General features: G+C 39.6%; 1 protein-coding gene across 14 annotated transcripts in view; it reads right to left on the bottom strand.

Moving 5' to 3' along the window:
• Positions 1-5,754, bottom strand: part of PHC2 (polyhomeotic homolog 2) — a 212,797-nt gene extending 207,043 nt beyond the window's left edge. For 5 of the 14 annotated variants that reach the window (XM_056795339.1, XM_056795343.1, XM_056795350.1 and 2 more), the window contains exon 1: positions 5,596-5,680. The gene's annotated coding sequence lies outside the window, so the exon portion shown is untranslated. Of the gene's footprint in view, positions 1-5,595 lie in introns of all 14 variants that reach the window. The other 9 variants (XM_056795342.1, XM_056795337.1, XM_056795349.1 and 6 more) reach the window with 6 other exon arrangements.
• Between the last annotated feature and the right edge of the window lie 21,499 nt (positions 5,755-27,253).

The following is a 27,253-nucleotide window of genomic DNA, read 5'->3' as shown; positions in this document are numbered from 1 at the left end:
GTGATTGTAGATCCTGTAGACTACATAAGCAACACCACAATGTTCATACTCAACATACCATTTCAAAAGGAAATCATTCTCTGGCAAATTCTGACACAGACCTACATCATTTCCATGGCTGCAATACAAACTGTGACCTACATTAAAAACACTTACAGATGTGTGATTCCTAAAACCACAGCACGGATCATAGTAGTTCAAAATACTCCCTTATTACAGTGCATGTGCTCAATCCTCCTCTGCCTGTTTCCGATGTTCATCATAAGCCCATTCCCTTCATCCTTTCCTTCATGTAACATATATTATAGTTGTTTTACATAGTCCAATTATGAGAAATAGATTTCTCCTTCTTTTCTACATTCTTCCTTTACCTTCCTTTCTCTTCCCCTTCTTTAAACCTTCAGAATAAGGCAACAAGTATTTTTAAGTGCCTAATATGTACCAAGCACTAGGGTAAGTGCCAGGGTTAAAAGAAAGGTAAAAAACAATCCCTGTCCTCAAGGACCTCTCATTCCAGTGGGGAAGACAATATAAATAACCATGTACAAACAAGATTAACTGAAGATCATCAATAAAAGGAAGGTACTACCTAGAAGGTACTAGGACTGAGAAAGGCTTCATGTAGAAAGTAGGATTTTAGATGTGACTTGAAGGAATGCAGGGAAGCTAAGAGGTAAAGACATGGATGGAGAGAATTGCAGATATGGAGGACAAGCCAGTAAAATGTATGGAGTTAGGAGATGAAGTGGGAAGAACTAATGGGAAGTTCAAGAAAGAGGCCGATAACAAAACCAATACATTCCCAAGACATGATTTTTCTTATTTATCTCCCTCAATATCATTTGAAAACATTAAAAGTCCTAAAGGGACATTTGTCCTTCCTATTAGAATGTTGACACTGGCATTGAACCCCGAGTTTCCTTTTTTTTTTTTGGACACCCCAAACTCCATCAGTGTTTAAGCAGAAAGATTCCTTTCCTTCCTTGCATTCTTGTAATGCTGAGGAAAACGTGACTCGACATCAGAGACTCATAAGGCAAGACCCCTAAGAGGAATCTTCTCCTTGGATTCTCCCCTAGATTTTGAGATGGACACAGATATACATCTTCTAGTTATGCTCTAATATCACTAGGTTGTAATCTGGGACATCTACTTGTCCCCTAAACTACACCCAGTCACCCCTTGGGTCTTCAGGACACCAATCTAGGTCAGATAACAAACATCCCCTACTCTTGCCTCCTTTCCATTCCCTCATTCCTGGTCACTGAGCCCCTATTGTCAAAAGATATAAAAGACCCAGGACACATCTCTGGGAGGCAGTGTCAACCCCTACATTGTGTCCTCCCAGCCAAATTCAAGATGATGTCTAAATAAAATTCTCTTTTCATTTCTAAGCTAAGTTATGGAGTCTTGCATTCTTGTAAAGAGTACCCATTCCAGACCCATCACCTCAAGCCCCCCACAACAACACTACATCATCATATAGCTTTTTCTAAATGTGCAAACATTTATCATTCTAGTTTCTCTAGACTTTTATGTTTATATTTCAAAGTTCCTTCTCAGTTCTGACCTTTTCTACAGAAGTAGTTGAACATGCTCATTCTGTCACTTCTCTTCTGAGTCTCTGGTCTTCCACTTTCTGTCTGAGAGCAAGTTCATCCCCCACTCCTACTTTTCAGCTCTCTTTCATATCTTCCCTTGTCAGAATGTAACCTTCTTAAGGCCAGAGATGTCTTTTATACTTGCATTTCTATTTCTATTCTCAACACTTAGCACAATACCTGACTCATAATAAGTGCTTAATAAATGTTGACTTGACTATTCCATTAAAGATTCATTATGCTCCTGCCCTCCAATTTACCTTTTTTGCTAGGTAGAGTTGTAAACCTATATCTTTTAACTTTTAAAATATTACAAAATTATTACAATATTATAATATTACAAAATCTCCTGTTATTTTTTATAAAAGTTGCTAAATCTTATATGATCTTGACTATAGTTTCATGATATATGAACTGCTTCTTTCTGGATAACTTGTAATTCTTTGACATGAGAACTTTAGTTTTTGGTTATTATATTCCTAGGGCTTTTCCTTTGGGTATTCATTTCAGGAGGTGATAAGACTATTTTTTTTTATCTTTTCTTTGCCCTCTGATTCTAACATATGGGCAATTTTCATGTATGATTTCTTTAAATATAGTGTTCACATTTATTTTTTCATGTTCACATTTATTTTTTCAATCATGACTTTTCAGGTAGTCTAATGATTATCAAATGATTGCTTCTTGATAATTTTCTAGTTTCTCTTTTAAAAATATTTTTCCTTTTTTTTCAATCTTTTCATTTTGTTTTCCTCCTGTCTTATAAAGGCATAGATTTCTCTTTGGTCCATTTATTTTAGTTTTCAGAAAGCCATTTTGGTCAGTTAGTCAATTATTTCAGTCAATTAGTAGATAAACATTTATTAAGTCCCAATTATGTGCTAGGCACTCTACTGAGTTCTGGCAAAAAAGGCAATAAACTGTCTTTGTTCTTAATGACCTCACAATCTAATGGGGAATGCAACAAGTTAACAAATATATACAAACAAGCTATATACAGTATAAATGAAATGTGTAAGAGAGAAGGCACTAGAATTAAAAAGGATCGGGAAAAGCTTCCTGTAGAAGACTAGTTTTTATTTGAGACTTAAAGGAGGCCAGTAGGTGGATGGGGCAGCCAAGTGACAGACACGGTGATATAGTACAAGCCTAAAGTTAGGAAGACTCATTTTCGAGTTAAAATCTAGCCTCAGCCACTTCCTAGCTGTGTGACCCTGGGCAAGTCACTTAACCTTGTTTGCCTTCCTTCTCTATAAAATGAACTGGAGAAGGAAATGGCAAATCCCAAACACCTCAAATGAGGTCTCGAATTTGAACCCAAATGAACTAAAAATAATAGTAAATGTGTGGAAGGATCAGGTGAGGATCTGTTGATAAAGGAGACATAAATATATTTGTAGACAACATGGAAGAAGCCAGTAGACTGGGAAAGTCTGAAATAAGTGATAAGACTAGGGATGATTCAGGGAATAGCAAAGTGTTGTGGAGGAGATGGGAAGGAATGGGATCATCTTAGCAGGTAGAAGGATTAGCCTTGAGAAGAAGTAAGATCACTTGACCATGTGAAACAAGGGTAATATGAAGAGAGAGAATCAGGCCATCTTAGTGACAGGAGACATGAAGAGGGGCGAAGAAGCAGCTCAGGGAGAATGGCCTCAATTTTTTTTTCTTATGAAAAATACGAGGCAAGGTTCTTAGCTAGGAGGGTAGAGAAAGGGGAAACCCCAGAAGGTATGAGGATGAATGAAAAGGCAATTTTCAAGAAGTGCATTTCTTATGTAAATGTTTACCACTTTCTCTTCTATTTTCAATTTCTGTTCTCCCAAGTTTTTATTTCATATTTAAATCTACTGTATCTTTTCTTCTAAGTATTAATTCAGTCCCTGTGAAAAATCCATGTTTTTCCCTTTCAGAATCTGTTTGATGTAGTTATGGAATTAACTCATTCCCTTCTTTTGAGGGTGTTCTAGATTTGAGATAAATTTTTTATACTGGTCAGTGTTCTCTTTGATTAACTCAGTCTCTCCAACTTTAGTTCCTGAATTGGGGCTTTGTACCAAGACTGGGCTCCACCCAGGAGATTTCCAAGGGAAACCTGCATTCTAGATGCCTCAAGACACAAAGCCTCTCAAGCCTCAGTGAAATGCTATCTTACACTGGCTCTGGCTTTGCTTTCCAGTATTTCCTAATGACCTTAGGCTTCTGACTGGCCTCTAGATTACTTCTGGGATAGAAGAATTTGCTTACTATAGTTTCTAAGTCAAAAGCTTGAAACTTTCAACCCATTACTTGAACAGCAATAATCCCTATTATTAATGACTCCAAGTAGTCATTAAACTTTTAATCAAATAGCCCTAAAAGAGGAGTACAAATTACAGATCAAGTAAACTCTTTCCTTTCTGAATAGTTGTAGAGAAAATTTTTTCTCAATATGGTGTTTAAATTGCCTCTCTATAGCGTTCACCATTGCTTACATTTCCGCTCTATAAAGTTAAGGGAGATATTACCACAGGTTCCCAGATTCAGAGCTTGGGATCCAATTTCTTTTTGCCTTTTTTTTGGGGGGGGGGGGCACATAAGGAAGCTGGGATTTTTTTGTTTGTTTTAAACCCTTACCTTCCTTCCAAGGCAGAAAAGTGGTAAGGGCTAGGCAATGAGGGTTAAGTGACTTTGTGGGATTGTTAATAAATCCCAGATCACACAAGTTAACAAATGGCAAGACTAGGATTTGAATTTAGGTCTTTAGACTTCAAATACAGCATTGTTTACATAAATCTTCTTTCACATGGCAATTCTTCAGATATCTAAAGATATCCATCATGCCCCCTGTTTTCTTTTCTCTAGGTTAAACACCCTCTCCCCTTTACTGGATCATCCTTCACAATAGGTGACAGCTATATAGTTCTTTAAAGTTTGCAAAGCACATTGACATGCATTATCTCATTGGATCCTAAAAACCTCACATTCACTCTTTAAGGCAAGTACTAAAAGGAATAATTATCTTCATTTTACAGAGAAGGAAACTGAGGCAAGCAGATTCTTATAAACATACATACGAAGTTAGCATATGAAGCAGTACTGAAATTCAGACTTCCCAAGACCCTAATTACCCTCTTCTGGATACTCCAACCCCAAAAGTATCCTCTGTACCATACACTGGACAAAAGATCATACATCCATTGCTTTAAGACCACTGAAGAGAAGAAATCTATTAGATTCAGAGGCAGCTCATCCCACTCTGTTAGGAAGTTTTTTATAAGATCAAACCTAAATTAATTTCTTATCATTTCTACCCTATTCTTAACCTAGCTGGTATGGCTGTCTCCCCCATTAGAACATGCACTCCTTGAGGGCAGGAGCTATTCTTTGTCTTCAGGCTTCAGAACAGCGCTTGTTAGTAAGCATAGTAGATGCTTAATAAACGCAGATTGCCTGCTGAATGACCCAGCCGGAGAACAAGAGGAATCCGTCCTTCAGGGACTTTTCTCATATCCACCCCCTTTTCTCTGCTTCTGGTTAAGCATCCCTAGGTCACTCAAGGCTATCCTCTCCTGGTTCCTCTCTTCCCGGCTTGGGGACAAACGGACACTACAGCTGTCCAGTTGTGGCCAGTCCCGGACCAGACCTTTCATCCCCACCTCTCCTAACGTCTAGACTTTCCAGCTTCCGTGTAGCAGTGTAGACAGGAGCCCCGCCTGCCGGCCCCCCACCTACGCCCTCCGCCCGGGCGCGCGCTCACGCTATCTCCCGGGTGCGCGGCGCGTCCCAGTCCTCTTCTTGCTCCAGGCGGGCCGCGCGGGCGCGCCCGCTCCACACCGTCCCCTTTCCTCCCTCCCCCCCCCCCACCACCCCCACCTCCTTTAGCGCCCACAGAAACACGCCCAGCGGCTCCCTCCTGCGCCTGACAGCTGGGTGCCCAAAGGGTTAAGCCGGCGGAGCTGCGGCCGCAGCCCCTCCCGCTCCCTGCGGTCTCCTGCGCCCCCTTTCCCCCTACCTGGCCGCTCTTCCCAGGTGCCGCCCCGCGGCCCGCCCCTCGTGGGCTGAGCGACGCCCGCCTGCCGGCCAGCCAGCCTGAGTCTCCGACTGAGGGGGCGGGGAACCAGAACCTTCATATTAGCATTCCAGCCCCGGTCACGTGTCAGTTGCAGCCAATGGATGGCTGCAAGACTGGAGAACCTGAGCCTGTGACCATGGAGACGGGGGCAGATGGGTGGGGCTCCGGGGGAGGGGCTCCTCCCAGTCCTGACCTCCTGCCTTCACCCCCTAGTGGTCACAGCTGGGTTTGCTGCCCCGCCCCCCACGTGCTGGGTTCTCCTGGGTTCCAGATCGGACTGGGGCTGGAGGTGTTCCTGCTGGAGAAGGGAAAACTAAGGGGGTGGGAGGTGTTCGTAATAGCTGTCCTCAAGTATTTGAAGGACTATTTCATAGAAGCGGCTTGGCTCGAGGAGGAATAACTAGAATAACGGTGGGAGAAACTTGCAAAGAAAGATTTAAAAAAAATTTTTTTCTCACTGATTCCTCTCATTTTTGAGGCAGTGGGCATTTTGCAGAATAATTTTGACATGATTTTTTCATTGGAAACAATTAACCTGGTGGGCTAGACAGCAGATACTGTTCCCATTTTGTAGATGAAGAAACTGAGGTAATTTGCCTAGACCCACACAGCTAGTAAGTGGTTGAGCTGGTAAGTCCTCCAAGCTTACTGCTTCTTCTCAGACTCCTTTACTGGGTCATCATCCAAAACATGCCCCTCTAACTATGGGTGTCCCCTAAAGTTCTGTCCTGGTTTCTTTTTTTCCATATATTCTCTCCCTTGGTGACTTCATGAATTCCCTTGGGTTCAATTATCATCTCTATGCAGAAAATGACCCAGAGTATATATAAGTCCTGCCCTAGGCTATCTCCAAATCACAACTGTCTTCTGGACATTTTCAGCTGGCTCTCCTGTGCGCATCTCAAACTGAATATATCCAAAGCAGAACTCAAAACTTTTAGTCTCTCCAAACTCCAAACCATGAGATAAAGTGCTTTGAAATCCTTTTAAATGCTACATAATATCATTACCATCACTACAATCATTGTCATCATCCATCCTCAAAGCTGTCAAAAAGATAAGTTCAGATGACATCATGTCATCCTCTCTCCCCTCCCCACTCAATAAAATACAATAATTCCCTGTTACCCTTCTATTTGTTATTTAAAGTTCTCCACATTCTGTCTCTTCAATCTCTCCTGTACCTTCTTATAGTTTATTCCCTTCCATACCCTCAAGTCATACTGGATTGTGTTCTTAATGACAGTCCATTTTCCTTTCCGTAGTGTCTTTGTATCAATTGTCCCTCATGCAGAGAATGCTTTCCTTTCTTACCTCATCCTCTTAGGAGTCTCTGACTTCCTTCAAATCTCAATTCCAGTTACATTCCTCACCCTTCTTGATCTCTCTGAAACTTCTGATAGTATCAGCCAGGATCTTTTCCTTCATAACTTCTTCTCTTTAGGTTTCCATGATGTTACTCTCTTTTGGTTCATCTATTACATGTCTGACCATTCCTTCTCAGTCTTCTTTACTAGATCCTCCTCCAAGTCCTGGCCTCTATCTGTAGGTAACCCAAGGTTCTATCCTCTGCCTCTCTTCTTTCTCTATAACATCTCCGTTTGTAATCACATCCGCTCTTGTGGCTCTTTATGTAGTTGATTCCTGGATTTCTTTAAGCAGCTCAATTCTCCATCCTGAGTTCTAGTCTCTTATTACTAATTGCTTTTTGGACATTTCAAACTGGGTATCTTGTAGGCATCTCAAACACAACATATCTAAAACTGTCATTGTCTTTCCCTCCTCTTCAATTCTTCCCTCTTCTATTACTGTATAGCTCATGGCCATTCTCCTACTCTCACAATCTTGGTATTTTCCTCAATCTCTCATTCCTCTTCATTCCACCTAGTCAATATGGTGTCAAATCTTGTTGTTGTCACTTTAATAACATCTCTTATATACATGTCCTTGTCTACACTAATGCAGTCACTTTGATGCAGGCCCTCATTTATCTCTTAACTGGACTTATTACAATAACCTGTTTATGGGTCTGTCTGACTCAAATCTTTTCCCCACTCCAATATTTCCTCTATGTAGCTGTCAAAATGATTTTCCTAAAATTCAGACCTGAGCACATCATCCCCTCTACTAAATCAACTCCAGCAGCTTCCTATGACTTCTAGAATAAAATATAAAATCCACTGGCATTTAAAGTCCTTCATGAGGCAGCTAGGCAGCTCAGTGAATAGATTGGGTTCAAATCTGACCTCAGACCCTTCCTAGCTATGTGATCCTGGACAAGTCACCTAACCTTGCTTGCCAAGTCCTTGCCCTTCTGTTTTAGAGTTGTTACTAAGACAGAAAATAAAGGTTTAAAAAATAATAAAGTCCTTTATAACTTTATTTATTTTAAAGCTTGATTCCTTTCTACCTTCCTAGTCTTCTTACACTTTATTTCACTTTGGAACATCTCTACCCATTCTAGATCCAGTAACACTGGCCTTATTGCTGTTCCTCATCTCCTGCCCCTGTGACTCCACATTGGCTGTCTCTCACATCTGAAATTCTCTCTCCTCACCTCTCCCTTCAAGCTTCCCTAGATTTCTTCAGTACTCAGCTGAAATCCCACTTTCTGTAGGAACCCCCTTTTCCCCTCCAAATGCCTTCTCTCTGAGATTATCATACATTTATGATGAGTATATCTTGTATGTACAATGATTTTCATGTTATTTCTACCATTAGAATGTGAACCACATGAGGGTAAGAATACTGTTTTTTTCTGTATTTTTTATTCCCAGTTTTTAACAGAATAACACAATAAATAAATATATATATATGTACATACATATATATATGTATACATATATATATGCACATATATATATGTATACATATATATATATTAGTCTCTTGGTGATCGAGAATGACTATTTTCTTTGTGCAGTTTCATCTACGGTGTACCCTCATGTGGCTTTGGAGTCCAAAGACTGAGGTGCAGAGTGTGTGGCACATGGGGCCTGGGACTCCAGTTGTTACAGGAGGTGCGGTTGCGGCCTGGTATCAGCGTTCACGTGCAGCGGCAAGACATCGATGTCACTCATCTTCAAAGGTGGTGGCGGCATGGTGAATGTGGGTTTGCCAGCTGCTTCTGTCAGAGGCAGCGAGTTCTATTTGCTTTGGTGTAATGCCAGCCCACTTCAAGTTGGACTTTAGCTGATCCTTGAATCTTTCCTTTGGTCGGCTTTGTTTCCTGAGTCCAGCTGACAGTTCACCATAGAATACCTGTCTTGGTATTCGCTGTGGGTCCATGCGGATGACGTGTCCAGACCATCGTAGCTGGGTTTTGAGGACCATTACTTTGCTGCTGGTGGAGTTGGCTCTGTCGAGGACTTCCTGATTGGTGATTCGGTCCTGCCATCGGATCCTCATGATTGACCGGAGGGAGCGTTGGTGGAATTGCTCCAGCTGTTTCATGTGCTTCCGGTACAGTGTCCATGTTTCACAACCGTACAGGAGCGAGCTGAGGACCACTGCGTTATACACTTTGAGCTTTGTCGCAGTGCTTACACCGCTGTGTTGGAGGACTTTGCAGTGCAGCCACCCAAGTGCCTGGCTGGCCTTTTGGATCCTGGCATTAATCTCGTGGTCTAGGGACCTGTCGTTGGCGATGGTGCTGCCCAGGTACTTGAAGGTGTTGACGTTAGAAAGCTGCGTGCCATCGATTGTAATGCACGGCTGGTTAGTTGTCCTCCCTAGTGCAGGTTGGAACAGCACCTCTGTTTTGCTGAGGCTGATAGTCAGGCCAAACAGTTTTGTTGTGGTGGAGAACCTGTCCACAATGGTTTGGAGATGATTTTCTTGGTGGGCCATGAGAGCACAGTCATCTGCAAAGAGAGCTTCCAGGATGAGTCTCTCTGTTGTCTTTGTTTTTGCAGTCAGATGGCGAAGGTCAAATAGTGAGCCATCCAGTCGGTATTTGATGTAGACGCCCAGGTCTAGATCCATCAGCATGTCGTAATACTTGGGTGAAAAATAGGTTGAATAGTACCAGAGTGAGGACACAGCCTTGTTTCACGCCATTGGAGATGTTGAAGCGATCGGAAGTCTCTCCACCAGATAGGACTTCCCCTGTCATGTCGACATGAAAGAGCTGGATCAGTTTGATGAATTTTGCTGGGCAACCGAGCTTGCTGAGGATCACCCACAATGTGTCCCTGTTCACTGTGTCAAACGCCTTTGTCAGGTCTATGAAGACAATGTAGAGACTCAGGTTCTGCTCAAGGCATTTTCCCTGCATTTGCCTCACCGTGAAGACCATGTCGATGGTGCTGCGATCTGGTTGGAAGCCACATTGTGATTCAGGCAGGTCCTTCTCTGAAACAGATGACAGGAGTCTGTTGAGTATAACATGGGCGAGGATCTTTCCGGCAGTGGAGAGTAGTGAGATGTCTCTGTAGTTGTCACAGGCTGCTTGTGAGCCTTTGTTCTTGTATAGGGCTACAATGGAGGCATCTCTGAGTTTTTTTTACTTGATAGAGAGAATACCCCAAGACCTGAGAGAAGAACAGCTCTAATCGGTAAAGAACTGGCGCGATATAACATCGACATTGCAGCCTTAAGTGAAACATGCTTACCAGAAGAGGGATCACTCAGCGAACCCACCACTGGATACACCTTCTTCTGGAAAGGTAGAGCTCAAATGAAGACAGAATCCACGGTGTTGGCCTGGCCATCAAGACTAGTTTTCTCAAACAGCTGCCAGACTTGCCTGTGGGCATCAGCGAGAGGCTTATGAAGATCCATTTGCCTCTCAGCAAAGACCGGTATGCCACAATCATCAGCGCATATGCCCCAACACTGACCAGCACAGAGGAGACCATCGAGCAGTTCTACTCTGACCTGAGTACTGTCCTGCACTCAGTGCCCACAAATGACAAGCTGATACTACTGGGAGACTTCAACACCCGCATTGGCCAGGACCATGAAAGATGGAAAGGAGTGCTTGGCAAACACGGCGTGGGCAAAATGAACAACAAAGGCCTACTGCTACTCAGCAAATGCTCAGAGTTCGAACTCACCATCACGAACACTGTGTTCAGAATGGCGAACAAATATAAAACAATGTGGATGCACCCAAGATCAAAACAGTGGCATCTCATTGACTACATCATTGTACACCGGTGAGACATCCAGGATGTAAAGATCACCAGAGCCATGAGAGGAGCTGAATGCTGGACAGACCACCGACTGGTTAGAGCAACTCTTCAAATGTGCATTGCGCCTCGCCATCCAAAACAGGCCCAGACAGTTTGCACATTTTACAACTTGAGTCCTCTTAGAGATCCATTTTATTTGCAAACATTCCAGTCCTGCCTGGAGGACAAGCTGTCTGCCAAGGGACCACTCACTGGAAGCTCAACCAAGAAATGGAACCAGTTCAGAGATGCAGTAAAGGAAACATCAAAGGCAGTCCTAGGCCCAAAACAACGCAACCACCAGGACTGGTTTGACGAGAACAACACTGCTATTGAAGACCTATTGAGCAAGAAGAACAAAGCCTTTATGGAGTGGCAAAATAGCCCAAACTCTGCTCCTAAAAAGGACAGATTCAAGTCTCTCCAAGCCACGGCGCAGCGTGAGATCAGGAAGATGTAAGACTGATGGTGGGAAAAAAAGGCAGAAGAAATCCAGCGGTTTGCTAATATGAAAAACTACAAACAATTTTTCAGTGCCCTCAAGACTGTCTATGGGCCATCAAAATCCACCACCACTCCCTTGCTATCCTCTGACGGTGACACTCTCATAAAAAATAAAAAAGGCATCAGGAACAGGTGGAAAGAACACTTCAGTCAGCTTCTCAACCAACCCTCTTCAGTCGACCAAAGTGCCCTTGACCAGATCCCCCAAAACCGCTCCATTGAACAACTTGATGTCCCTCCTTCAATAGAGGAAGTCCAAAAAGCCATTAAGCAAATGAGTGCAGGCAAGGCACCGGGTAAAGATGGGATCCCAACCGAGGTGTACAAGGCCTTAAATGGAAAGGTGCTCCAGGCATTCCACATAGTGCTAACCAGCATATGGGAAGAGGAAGACATGCCCCCAGAACTCAGAGGACACAATAAATACATGTTGGCCAACTAACTGACCTTCTATAGGACATCTGCCTGAGTGCCTTCCCATCTAAGGTTACCTTTCTTTCTTTCTTTCTTTCTTTCTTTCTTTCTTTCTTTCTTTCTTTCTTTCTTTCTTTCTTTCTTTCTTTCTTTCTTTCTTTCTTTCTTTCTTTCTTTCTTTCTTTCTTTCTTTCTTTCTTTCTTTCTTTCTTTCTTTCTTTCTTTCTTTCTTTCTTTCTTTCTTTCTTTCTTTCTTTCTTTTCCCTAAGGTCCTTAGCTTCTGTCTTAGTACCAATTCTAAGAGAGAAGAGCAGCAAAGGCTAGACAGTTGGGGTTGTGTCTTGCCCAGGGTCTCACAGCTAGAAAGTATCTGAGGTCAGATTTGAACCCAGGTCCTCCTAACTCCAGGCCTGGTGCTCTATCCACAGAGCCACCTAGCTGCCCCTTACATGTACTTTCTATGTGTCTTATTAAAACCAATATCTGTCTATGGTTCCTACCCTATTAGTTCCTCCAGATCAAGGATTAATTATCTGTTTCACTTCTGTTTTTTGATCCCTAGTGTTCATCACAGTGCTTGGCACATATTAAGTGCTTAATAAATACCTGCTTACTGCAATGCTTTAGTCAAAAATTGCATTCTACCCAAACTGACCTATTCTCTATTCCCCAAATTCTTCCTTCAATCCTTTGCTTCTATGCCTTTTTGAGGCTGACTCCAATATCTAAAATACATTTCTTGTTTTCCTATTCCTCTGGAAATACCTAACTTCCTATAAAGCTCAGCTAGAGCTAAAAGTTGGACTAGATCATCTAGTCCAATCCTTTTATTTTACAGATAAAGTTTTTTCTACTATATATTATATTTTTGTTTTACATTTATAGAAGTAAGTTGTACAAAATCACTTAGGTAGTAAGCATCAGAGGTGGGATTTAAACCTGGGCCCTCATTCATCCTTAAAATCACTGGCAGTACTGGAATTCTGTGACTGCCCCTTTTAAGGAGCTGGCACTCTATAGGAAGCTTCAAAGCTAGCCTCAATATTGTTGTTGGCTTTGGAATACTGTCACACCTTCATCCCTTTAGTTGGCAAGATTAGAAAGGCTGATGGAAGTGACATGTTACCTTTCCAAATGACTTTTCCTTTCCTGGGATGATAAATAATTCACAGACTCAAGGGATTGCTCCTGTATAATCTAGCAACACTGAATTAGATAAGTGGCTGGAATCCTGACAAGCCAACAGCCATCAGTTAGGGTCTAGCTCCTTAAATTGCTTTTATTCACTGCTTAATTGGGGAAGGGAACTGCTGTCAGAAAATTTATTCTACTCTTCCCAGCTAAAAGAAATAGGGCTTTTTTTTGTGCAAAGAAATTTCAGAAGCTAAAGAGCAAAAAATCCAAAGAAACACACACACACATATACACATGTACATATATATGGTAAGAAAAACACATAAATAAATCATTGATCTCTTCCAGTAATCTACCCTTTCGATCATTTTCTGTCTCTTATCTCAAATCTCTATCCTTGTCTCTCTGTTTGCCTCTGTCTGTCTCTGTATCTCTATCTCTGTGTCTGTCTGTCTACCTGCCTGCTTAGGTCTATCTGTCTCTTTCACTGTTAGGTCTCCCTATCCTTTTTTTTTTTTGGTAGGTCTCCCTATCTTGCCCAAGCTGAAAGTGTAGGAGCTACTCACAGACTTGATTCCATTGCTGATCATCACAGAAGTTTTGACTCAATCCATTTACCTGTTTTCAGCAGTTTGGTGGTCCACTACTCCTGGAGCCTTAACATATTGGCAATGGACTTAATTCAGACAGCCATGATAGGCTTTTAGGCTCATTACCATTCAGAATTCCTAAATTTAAGCAAACCATCAGCTCCAGCTTCCCTAGTAGCAGGGATTACAGGTGTATGCCCACCCTCAGGACCAACCTCCCCATTTACCTAAATCATTCTTTAAAACCTTCTCTAGAAGCTCAAAGTCCAAAGAATCTTGACCCAATACTTTTATAAGAGAAGTTCAAATGTGGTCAGTCAGGAATAAGACAAATCACCTCGTCCTCTAAGTTTGACTTTTATGCTTTCTCCAATGAATTTTCATGGTCAGACCCATAGCATTTTAGAACCCTTCTTTAAAAAAGTCTTGCATTGGACCAACTCTATGGAGTTCCTTTGGTAGAACATTTCCATAGGCTTAGAGGCACAAACTATTCATAAGAGAATTAAGCAGGAATTACTAGAGCTTTATATCCCCAAGTCAGAAAGAGGCTTGAGACAGAGACACTGCCCTTGGTGAGTAGCAAGTAGGGGGTAAAGAATGAATTTAATGACTATTGGCCCTATTAAGTTTATTGGCTGTTCTGTGTTCCAAAGAACTTAACCTTTGGATTAAGGGCTCCTCTTGGGAGGAAATACCTAGGCTTATTATAGCCAGGACTCTGAGGATTAATGGACTCTCTTAATGGGAGAAATACAAAAAACTAAGCATTTTTCTCTAGTCTAATAAGTGGGTCAGCCTTTTTATTATGGGGAAGACTACATTAGCTAAAGACTACAGATAAGTTGGCCAAAAGAACATTGACCCACAGTAATCCTATGAGGTAAAAAAATGAGCAATGCTTCCAGAAAGACAGTATCCACAAGCCTGTGAGAGATTTTATTTGACAGAAGACTGGAGATACATGCCTAATGAGAGCCTAATTGTATCACCAGAAGATAGTAGTCCTGTACCTTGAAATATGAGCTGCTTTTCTATGGGTGTACTCTCTAATTACTCATATTGCCTATACATGTGCTTCTGCATCTATGCATATACCCTGAATAGGTCATCTCTTCCCACAGATGGTATATATGTCAGTGTGCCTCGGTTTAGGGGGAAATATTCTATTGCTACTTTTTTTTTTGTTTCAATAAATGCCTTTGCTTTATGAATTGGATTCTTTGGATATCTAATAAAAAGCAAATATGTTAGTAGTAGAAGCTTGTGAACTATAGTTTTGAATGGATACAGAATTTGAATCTTGGGTAGCTTGTCTAGAAGAACTGTTATGTGAAGTTAACGGCATCCCCATCCCTAGGTGCTACACATTTGCCTCATTTCCATTTCACAGCCAAATGCCCAGATACCGTGGATATAAGCAACCATCTGCTGACCCCATATATATGTGCACTCTCTCTCTCTCTCTCTCTCTCCCTCCCTCCCTCCCTCCCTCCCTCTCTCTCTCTCTCTCTCTCTCTCTCTCTCTCTCTCTCTCTCTCTCTCTCTCTCTCTCTCTCTCTCTCTCTTTCTCTCTCTCATTACACACACACACACACACACACACACACATATACATGCACACAGACACAGTGTCACAGGGCTGGGCTTTAGGGAACTGTCACAACCTTACTTAAGGAAGAGTATTCAGGGTCAATGACTATAGAGTCCCCCCTGCCCCACCATAGTTTCAATTACCCACAGTGCTAGAGGTCCCAGCTGAGAGGCAGAAGGAAAGAGAGAGAGAGAGAGAGAGAGAGAGAGAGAGAGAGAGAGAGGTAACTATTGATTGGCTAAGAAATCTCTGTGTCTGTAACACTGTGTGCCATATGCTGAGGGAGATGTAACTGTTGGTCAACAGAAAGATTGAGAAAAGAGAACTACAGCAAATTTGTCAACTTCTTGCCATCTACTTTTGACCCCACCACTGGGCTAAAACTATTTTCTAAAGTCAGTTATGATCTCTTAAATAGGAATCTATTTTTTAAAATTATGTCTATATTCTACTTGATTTTTTTTAGCAGCTTTTAATGCTGTCATCTATAAACCATCCTTTCCTCCTGGATAGTTTCTCCTCTCAGGACTTTCTCTGACCTCTTTTTGGGCTCTTTTACTGGATCAAAACATGCCCCTCTCTAATTCTGGATGTCTGTCAAGGTTTGGTCCTGAACCTTTCTCTCTCTTCTCACAATACTCTCCCTTGGGGATTTCATTAACTCTCATGGGTTTGATTATCATCTCTATGCAGATGACTTGCAAATGTTTGTATTCTCTCTCCTAATATTAGTCCTAATTTACCAGTTTCCTACTAGACACTTTCACTTATATCCTATAGGCATCTCAAGGTCAATGTGTCCAAAATGTAATTTGTTAACCCCCACATTTCCCAACTCCATCTCTTCTCCAAACTTTCATACTTGCTAAGGGCAGCACCATCTTTCCACAAAGGTTAGGGACTTCAGAATCATTCAACCTATCCTTACTTTTCACCTCTCGAGCTAAAAAAAAAATTTTTTTTTAAACCCTTACCTTCTGTCTTGGAGTCAATACTGTGTATTGGCTCCAAGGCAGAAGAGTGGTCAGGGCTAGGCAATGGGGGTCAAATGACTTGCCCAGGGTCACACAGCTAGGAAGTGGCTGAGGTCAGATTTGAACCTAAGACCTCCCATCTCTAGGCCTGGTTCTCAATCCACTGAGCTGGGTAATAATGCCATTGCCTCTGCAAAGAGTATATCAAACAACTGCTCTGTTTTTTCCAGGTACAATCCCTGTAACTTCCCTGCCCAAAACATACATCCTTTAGCCACCCCCTCCCTTATATGTGTTGTCTCTATGTAAACTCCTAGAGGACAGAGACAGCATCACGTTTTCTTTAGGATTCTCAGGAATTAGCATAGTGCTTGGTACATTGCAAGCAAGTAGTAAATCCATCCATTCATTCTCTAGTTCTGTCAATACTTGAAGATATAGTCCACCTAGGTTAGGTAACTTGAATTCTGTTGAAGCATTTTGGTTCTCTCACTACCTCTTTATGTGTCTGTGGTTAACTCCCAAATAGTTATTTTTCATTCTGTCCTTTCTAGTCCAAAGGTCCTTTTCCTTGGCAAAGAAAACAGAATCAAAATAAGAATTAAGTAATTCTTTCTCTGTTGTCAGTTATCATTACTCTGTCTACCCTAAGAATGGTCATGTTCCTTCTTTCATCCTCAACTACTACCCAAATTCATTTAATGAACTGAAAAACCTCTTTTCCCAATAGTAATTGCTATTATTTTTAATATTTCTATAGAGTAAATATTAAAATTACTAACTTTACAAATCATTGACAAATGAAATAAATAATAAAAAATTGTGTATAATATTTTCATTATGAGAAAGAACACAGAATCACTTCAAACCCTTACTATAAATTTCACTTCTCTGGAAATTCAGTCCTCATGCCATTCAGTTTCTCAAGGTATTAAACAAAGTCTCTTCTCAGAAATCCTCTTTGCAAGGTAAAGTTGAAATAACATTCTGAAAAGATCTCTTTATCTCTTTTCTCTCTGTGCCTTCTTTAGCTTTTCTTCAACAATGATGAAAAACATTTCTTCAACTTCTATAATGCTAACACTTTAAAAAGTTTCTCTGCATTGTTTGGCAATTAGGGGATTCACAGATGAAAAAATCAAAACCACATGATCCCTACATGAATCCTTAGGGAGAAGAACATAGCCAAACATTTCTCAACTATCACTTCAAAACTTTCAACAGACTGCTTTTCTCAATCTTCCAGGAGCTCTTTATCTAGCCCTTAATGAGCTTGAAAGAAGAGAAACCTTTCAAGGATTCCTATGTTGCCTTCTTCTGTCCTTTATGGTTTGAAAGAGCAATAAAAAGCAACATATGCAGTAGAAGGGAAATCTCTTGAGAAACAAATGGGAAAGACAGACTTTGTATCCATTTTGCTATAAGTTGCACTATCCTGAGAGAGTCTTAGAGATTGTTGAGCAAAGCAGAATCCCCTGTTATTTGCAGATTTGAGAAACTTGACAAACTACTGCTGATCACAAAAAAGAGCAGCACCACACTTTTTCTTATTTCCCCTCTTAGGGTGGATGTGAGAAAAAAGAATTGCTTTATTGGTTTGAGAGTAGAAAAGGAGTCACTGGGTTCAGCAAAAGAACAGCGAGGAACAGAAAGAAGGTAGCAGAGAAACTGCTTCAGGAGGTGCAGAGTGTTTCTTAAGGGACCAAAGGTACCTAAAGTACAGAATTGTGAGATAACCAGGACACATGAATTCCTCCACTTGTATGCCAATAAATATGTTACCAACTCTTCCCCATAGACATTGTATTTATTGGTAGGAATGTGACTGAGGTTCATGGATAGACTGTAATGTTTTAGTTTTTTTCTGCTTTTGCCTTCTATTGAGTAAATGTTATGATCTTTCTTGCATTTGCCTTATCACTTAGTAAATGCATTAAGCTTAATAGTTAAACTTGTCACAGTGACTGATTTCATGTGAATGAAAAATACATGAGTTGGAGTTCAGAAACAAGAGTGTATACTTCCACATAGAGGTTTTGCCTAGGACTATGAGAAAGAGTAATATCTACTTATAACATGTATAGAAGTATGGTGTACCTTCTTTTGGGACCCCAGACCTGCTAAAATGAGTACAGGCTTAGTAAGTTAATCATTTCAGAAAGTGTGGTACTATACAATACCTAGACTACATGTAAAATAAGCCTTTTCTGGTACAATGGTAGAAACTCCATCCTATAACCTTTAGAGCATTAAAATTAATTTTACATTACTATGAATCTTTCAGCTAAGTCTGTGGTCTGGCTGATTATATTTAAGATAAAAAGCAACTATTTGCTGAAATATTTTGTTAAAATATACTTACCTTTTAAGTCTATTTCAGTTATCATTGTTTATCAACCACAAAACACCTCTAACCAGTTTATGTGTATGACATTCTATAAAGGAAATTGTAGCAAATGGATTTATTTTTGACAAACATTGTCAGAGGTTTGATATCTTAGAATTTCAAAAACAAGACTACTAATGTCCCCTGCTACTTGCATGATGTTTACAAGATGTTATTTTCATGGAGTGTCACAGAAAGCTTACTGTTATATCACTTTAACCTAAATTTATAGGTAATAGGTCAGCTAAAACTCACTATGGCTAGATTATGTGTGAGGAATATCTATAATTATTAGTGAAAGTTATTTACTAGAATAGAGGGAAGCAAAATCAACCCATCTTTGTATTTTATAGATTGATAAACACATTTGATTTGTTTGCTTATGTTTAATTTCAGCATGCATTCATTTAAAGGGCTAAAATTTAATGGCTATTTTTATTTCATTATAAATTCTTAATCAACTTATTTCATATTTGCATAAGATATTCATGTTTAACTTGTACTATTTCATAATAGCTGAATGATCAATAAATTTTTTATTAAAAATTATAGAATTTGAGATATGGCAGGGAATATAGGAGCCATTTAGCCTAATTCATACATGAAAGCATCTCCACTATAATATACAAAATGAATGGTCCTTTAGGCTCTGCTTGAAGATCCTTTAAAAACATAGCTTTGAGACTTACGGTCAACATGGCGGCTTAGAGAAAGCTAAAGTTCAGATCTCCGGAAACCCTTCCCTACCGAACTCAAACTATATGCTCCTAGGGCACCAAAATTCAAAACGAACAACAGCATAGACCCTGGGAATCTTCTTCCTGGACCTGGACCTGGATCAAAAGGTACAGACCCCCCCAAAAGCCAGAACCCGAGATCACTCGGACCTAAGCAGAAGGAAGGTCCCAGGACCCACCCACCCCCAATCCAGAGCGCTGAGTCCGAGGCAGCAGAGGGAACCTCAGAGCCTCAGGGCCGGCTATCCTGAAGGCCTCTTCCTGAAAACAACCTGACCCAGTCGCGGGGGCACCCAGACAGCAGAGAAACAGAGAGAGACTGGGGGAGCCTGCAGCCCCCTGGCTGGATCCTTCCATCCGAGTCTCATGGAAGGTCCATGCCTCAAGGCATACTCAGTTCAACCCAGAGAAAGTTAATCCTATCAGGAGCCCACGGAGCTCCAGGAAGCCGTGGCCCCTCCCCCCTCAGAGTGTAGGCTCTTCTAGCTGGCTAAGGCACTGAAACAAACACCTCGCGGAAAGGGCCAAGCCAGGCTCAGAGCGTGGAAGTAAGGCAAAGGAGAAGCATTGGGAGGGAACTGAGGAGGGCAGTAACACAGAAACACCAGCAATTCCTGGCCTCCCTGGGAAGACAGAACAGCTGAGGAGAAAGGACAATTTGCCTAGGGCTAAAACCTCTGAACAACAGACAGAGATAAGAAAAGCTAGTCCTCCCCACTCAGATAGAGATGGCAAACTCCACAGAAGCACAAAAGCCTCAAAATTCCAAGAAAAACAAGAAGAAGGGGGCGACGTTGGACACATTTTATGAAGCAAAAATACAAAATACAGAGGAGATAGAATAGGAAACACAAGCAAATGCTCCGAAACCTCCCAAAGGAAATTGAAACTCTCCACAAACCCATGAAGAATTTGAATCGGAAATGATCAAAAAGATGGAAGCCTTCTGGGAGGAAAAGTGGGAAATAATGCAAAAGAAATTTACGCATCTACAAAACCAGTTTGACCAGAGTGAAAAGGAAAACCAGGCTTTAAAGGTCAGAATTAGGTAACTCGAAGACAACGAGCAAGAACTAATAAAGCAAAGCCAAAAGACCAAGAAATTAGAAGAGAACATAAAATATCTCTCTGATAAGGTCATAGACTTGGAAAATAGAGGGAGAAGAGATAATTTAAGAATAATTGGACTTCCAGAAAAGCCAGAAATAAACAGCAAACTCGACATCATAATACAAGATATAATTAAAGAAAATTGCCCAGAGATCCTAGAACGAGAGGGCAATACAGCCGCTGACAGAGCTCACAGAACACCCTCTACACTAAATCCCCAAAAGACAACTCCCAGGAATGAAATTGCCAAATTCCAAAGCTTTCAAGCAAAAGAAAAAATCTTACAAGAAGCCAGAAAAAGACAATTTAGATATAAAGGAATGCCAATCAGGGTCACACAAGACCTTGCAAGTTCCACTCTGAATGACCGTAAGACATGGAACATGATTTTCAGAAAGGCAAGAGAGCTGGGTCTTCAACCAAGAATCAGCTATCCAGCAAAACTGACTATATACTTCCAAGGGAAAGTATGGGCATTCAACAAAATAGAAGACTTTTTTTTTTTTTTTGCAAAGAAAAGACCAGAGCTCTGTGGAAAGTTTGATACCGAAAATCAAGGATCAAGGAATACCTGAAAAGGTAAATATTAAGGAAAGGGGAAAAATGTTTATCTTCTTCTTTTACTCAAACTCTCTTCTATAAGGACTACATTTATCATGTGGGGAAAATGTAATGTGTAAATAGGGAGAAAAGAAAAACCAAATAGAATAATCTTTCTCACACAAAGATTCACACAGGAAGGGGAGGGGAAGAAAACTCCTATAAGAAGGAGAGGAAGAGAGTTTTTACTTAAACCTTACTCTCAGGGAAATCAACTCTGAGAGGGAAGAACATCCAGATCCATTGGGATCTTGAATTCTATCTTACCCAACAAGGGAAGGGAGAAGGGAAAACCAAGGGGGGAAGGGGGGAGGGAACACAAAAAATGGAGGGAAGAAGAGGGGGAGGGGGAGGGAACAAAAAGGGAGGGACTCGAAAGGGAAACATATCAAGGGAGGGGACAAGGAGGACTGATTGTAAGTAAATCACTGGACTAAAAGGTAGAACTGAAGAAGAAAGGTTAGAATTAGGGAAGGATATCAAAATGCCAGGGAGTCCACAAGTGACAGTCATAACTCTGAACATGAATGGGATGAACTCACCCATAAATCGTAGATGAATAGCAGAATGGATTAGAATCCAAAACCCTACCATATGTTGTCTTCAAGAAACACACATGAGGCGGGTAGACACCCACAAGGCCAGAATTAAAGGATGGAGTAAGACCCTCTGGGCCTGACAGAAAGAAGGCAGGAGTGGCAATCATTATATCAGATAAAGCCAAAGCAAAAATAGACCTGATCAAAAGGGATAGGGAAGGTAATTATATTTTGATAAAAGAGGCTTTAGATAATGAGGAAATATCACTAATCAACATGTATGCACCAAATAATATAGCACCCAAATTTCTAATGGAGAAACTAGGAGAATTGAAGGAAGAAATAGACAGTAAAACCATATTAGTGGGAGACTTGAACCAACCATTATCAAATTTAGATAAATCAAATAAAAAAATAAATAAGAAAAAGGTAAAAGAAGTGAACGAAATCTTAGAAAAATTAGAATTAATAGACATATGGGAAAAATAAATAGAGATAAAAAGGAATACACCTTCTTCTCAGCACCACATGGCACATTCACAAAAATTGACCATACATTAAGTCACACAAACATGGCACACAAATGCAGAAAAGCAGAAATAATAAATGCAGCCTTCTCAGATCACAAGGCAATAAAAATAATTATCAGTAATGGTACATGGGAAACCAAATCAAAAACTAATTGGAAATTAAACAATATGATACTCCAAAATCGTTTAGTTAGAGAAGAAATCATAGAAACAATTAATAATTTCACCAAGGAAAATGACAATGACGAGACATCATTTCAAACCTTTTGGGATGTAGCCAAAGCGGTAATCAGAGGTAAATTCATATCCCTGAGTGCATATATTAACAAACTAGGGAGAGCAGAGATCAATCAATTGGAAATGCAAATAAAAAAACTCGAAAGCGATCAAATTAAAAACCCCCAGCAGAAAACCAAACTAGAAATCCTAAGAATTAAGGGAGAAATTAATAAAATTGAAAGTGATAGAACTATTGATTTAATAAATAAGACTAGAAGCTGGTACTTTGAAAAAACAAACAAAATAGACAAAGTACTGGTCAATCTAATTAAAAAAAGGAAGGAAGAAAAGCAAATTAACAGCATCAAAGATGAAAAGGGGGACAGCACCTCCGATGAAGAGGAAATTAAGGCAATCATTAAAAATTACTTTGCCCAATTATATGGCAATAAATACACCAATTTAGGTGATATGGATGAATATATACAAAAATACAAACTGCCTAGACTAACAGAAGAAGAAATAGAATTCTTAAATAATCCCATATCAGAAAAAGAAATCCAACAGGCCATCAAAGAACTTCCTAAGAAAAAATCCCCAGGGCCTGACGGATTCACCAGTGAATTCTATCAAACATTCAGAGAACAGTTAATCCCAATACTATACAAACTATTTGACATAATAAGCAAATACGGAGTCCTACCAAACTCCTTTTATGAAACAAACATGGTACTGATTCCAAAACCAGGCAGGTCAAAAACAGAGAAAGAAAACTATAGACCAATTTCCCTAATGAATATAGATGCAAAAATCTTAAATAGGATACTAGCAAAAAGACTCCAGCAAGTGATCAGAAGGGTCATCCACCATGATCAAGTAGGATTTATACCAGGGATGCAGGACTGGTTCAATATTAGGAAAACCACCCACATAATTGACCACATCAACAAGCAAACTAGCAAGAACCACATGATTATCTCAATAGATGCAGAAAAAGCCTTTGATAAAATACAACACCCATTCCTATTAAAAACACTAGAAAGCATAGGAATAGAAGGGTCATTCCTAAAAATAATAAACAGTATATATCTAAAACCATCAGCTAATATCATCTGCAATGGGGATAAACTAGATGCATTCCCAATAAGATCTGGAGTGAAACAAGGATGCCCATTATCACCTCTACTATTTGACATTGTACTAGAAACACTAGCAGTAGCAATTAGAGAAGAAAAAGAAATTGAAGGCATCAAAATAGGCAAGGAGGAGACCAAGTTATCACTCTTTGCAGATGACATAATGGTCTACTTAAAGAATCCTAGAGATTCAACCAAAAAAAAAAAGCTAATTGAAATAATCAACAACTTTAGCAAAGTTGCAGGATACAAAATAAACCCACATAAGTCATCAGCATTTCTATATAATTCCAACATAGCTCAGCAGCAGAAACTAGAAAGAGAAATCCCATTCAAAATCACCTTAGACAAAATAAAATACCTAGGAATCTATCTCCCGAGACAAACACTCAGTGGATTGAGATCCAGGCCTAGAGACAGGAGTTCCTTAGTTGAAATCTGGCCTCAGACACTTCCTGGCAGTGTGGCCCCAGACAGGTCATTTAACCCTTATTGCCTAACCATTACCAATCTTCTGCCTTCTGACAATAGGCATATAAATGGATAATTAAAACACACACACACACACACACACACACAAAACCCCCAAGGAACTTTAAAGAGACTGGAGGTTATATTTTAAGGCATTTCAGACTCTCTGTAGTTTTATTGCATTTTACTGATTGCTTTGTTTAAGCTTTAACTTTGTGATTTTAAGTTCATATATTACTGCATTCAATACTATTCTGTTACACTGAATCAGTTTTAATGTGCTGAGTTTTAACTACTGTTAAATTCTGTTGCTTTTTCCTATAACTGTGCTGAACAAACATTATTGAGTAGGTCCATATAAAAACAGCTTTTCTATTTTTGACTTTGTAAATTGTCACAGAGAGGATAGATGGACTCTATCAGAAAATTGCTATGACAACCTTTGGAAAATTTAATGAGCTAAATATCTCAAATTGATTTTAAAGGTTCTTTAGACATGATTTTTAGAATTTTTCTTAACAATCTCTGGTCATTTTGACTGCCCCTAACATGAGGCAAGGCCCATTTTTGTAGCTGAAATGAAATACAATTATAAACCTCAACTCCTGCATTCATAAGAATGTGAATGGAAGTTGGGAAGTTAATCCCAGTGCAAATAGTACCCCTAGAAGCCTCCCCCCCCCAGAAAAGGGAGCATCCCTCATTTATACTCTTCTGCTCATCACTTTACTTCCACCAGAATGATATCTAGAATTCTTGATGATGTTCAAAACCTGAAATAAGTTTTACTTTGTTTAAAAATATGTTTACCAAGGTTGAAAGATTTGCTATGTTTGTAAAAATTCTGACAAATATCCATAAGTTCTTAGGCTTTTAAAAATGCCATACAGCAACTTATGTGAAATATGATAGTGGGTTTGTTTGCTATTGTAATTGACTTAACTATTGAGAATTTTGGGGATACTGATTCCTACATATTTGTACTACTGTTCTTTATATTAAAAAAATGTTACCTTGTGAAATTCATTTGCTTGTACTCACAGTGGATCATGGCCAAGCATGAAGAGGAAATGAATCTCATTTTTGGTGAGAAAGTCTTGTATTCTATATTTTCTTAGCTGACACAGAGTGTCAATGATTATAAGCTATATTTTTGAATTTTTAAAAACTTTTATTATATTTTTCTTGCATGTGCAATATACTCACCAGTATTAAGATTTTCTTTAACTTTTTTGATTTTCCAGTAATATAAGTTTAAAATACATTTGCTAATGCATGCCCCAAAAGCTTGAGACTATAAAAATGATGCCACTAATTGTTTAAAAAAATTATGGGACTTTGCTTAATGATTATGTCTGATTCCAGGACAAGTTATACAAAAGAGCCATTGCACAGGGCGAATGAAGCACAAAGCTAAACCGGATTAGTGCCACAAAAGAGCACACAGGGTATATTAGTGTGAAGACTCAAGGTTGTGACACTTAACATAGGTTAAGACGTAGGCCTTCCTTGTATCCACACTCACTCTGAAAATACAGACGAGTATCCCAAACTTGGCTCCTACTTGGCTTTTATAATCTAGTCCCTTTTCTGTCCTTCATAGTGTGGCAAACTTTCTGTAGTCCTGGCTACTGACTGGGTAAATGCATCATTGCTTAGATAATTTTAATTGGGCCCTGATTCAAGGACCTGTTATAGATTTACTTTTCCTTTACTTAAACTTTTTACACATAAAACTTTGATAGTTTATATTTCATCCAGAAATTTTCTTCTTTATTTGGATTTTTCTGATATCTTTTTAATTTCTCTTGCAAATTTATTCATATACCTCATAACTCAGCCATGCCTCCCTAAGTGATCCTGTGTTTTTCAATCACCCTCTTCATGGGCATGGGAATTATAAAAATATTATTATTTTAAATTGCAAAGTTTAAATTCCTTTTGAGTAGAATTTTAGGTTAATAAATATGCTACCTCTCTGAATCAAGAAACTGAACTGTTTGGAGAAGACACCATGAAGATGCCTCCAGACCACAAGCTGCACAAGAATATCAAGAATGAACTTTGGGTGTGGTTGATTGAACATTTATTTGTACATATACTTTTATGCCAAAGGGGACTGCCCCCTAACTGGCTTTTTGTCAATGTGTCTAGCAATTATTGGTTTTGTTCTTTTTTCCTCTTATCCTCAAATTGTTGTAATCTTTAAGTTGATTATGTTTTCATGATCCTTTTGGGGAAAATCTTTCCAAATAAGGATCAAACAGGGAAATGTAAAAATGGAGATTTGAACCCCGAACTTCAATTCCCAGATATCCTTGGTAGCTCCCAGAGTTTCCTATAATCCCACTGGAAATACCCACCTGGGCTGAGAACAAAGTGGGTATTTAAACTGACTATATGGCCTATTTGGGCTCTCTCTCGGCTTCCGCTTCTAGGGACACGCTGCTCTCTACTTAGCCGGCAAGATGTAGGTTGCACATGCTTTCTTATTTGTATTTTCTTTATTTCTTAATCTTTAATAAACCTCATAAAATATAATACTTTAGCAGAGAAACTAATTTTAATCTTAACAAGACTGAGTCCAGGAGCAATCAACTGGAATTCCAGTGAGGAGCAATGTCATATAAATCCTACTAAGATTCAAATCCAGGTCAAGAACTTGCAGGACACAAATCAGGAAGGCATAAATCATACTTTTCCCTATTACAGACCACATCACTGAAAGCTTTCAGACCCTTAACTCAATCTGTTCTTGAGTTCTTAAGAGTAACTCTACACTTGATACTACTATCAGAAAGCAGCAATAGGACCAGCCCAGATATTTTCTTCAGATCTAAGTATGCTGGAAGAATGAGCAAATACATAACAAAAAAAGGATACCATCACAAAGAGGTATTGTAGATATAGAAATAATCAAGGCACAAACCCAGAAGAGAATGACTGAAATATCTGCAGGAAAACTCTCAAAGAAATACACAGCTTGGTCACAAGTTCAACAAAATTCCTAGAAGTAATGAAAAAATAGCTAAAAAGAGAGTTTAAAATGCACTTACAAATAAAATGAGAATTTTAGAGGGAAAAATGGAAAAGAAATGGGAATTATGGAAAAATGAATTGCATAAGGAAATAACAATTTAACACAGGAGTTATAAAACCTTATATAAGCAACAAACTCCGCCCCCCCATGTGAGTGGGTTAAATAGGAGCAAATGACTTCATGAGACAACAAGAAATATTTAAACAAAATCAAAGTCTGAAAATAAGAGTAGAAAATGCAAGGGATGTCATAGTAAAAATAACTGACCTGGAAAACAGATCACGAAAAGATAATTTAAGAATAACTAGTCTCGTTGCAGTCAGAATCAAGATGCCAGACTAATAGGAAGATCCCTCACAAAATCCACCTTTATAAAAATCAAGAAAATTCATCAGATTGAATCCTGTTTGTGAAATATAAGGAAAAAATCACAGTGAGTCATTTTT

Source organism: Monodelphis domestica, chromosome 4 (assembly GCF_027887165.1).
Source record: "Monodelphis domestica isolate mMonDom1 chromosome 4, mMonDom1.pri, whole genome shotgun sequence".
NCBI lineage: Eukaryota > Metazoa > Chordata > Mammalia > Didelphimorphia > Didelphidae > Monodelphis > Monodelphis domestica.
This window is presented reverse-complemented; position numbering and strand designations above follow the sequence as displayed.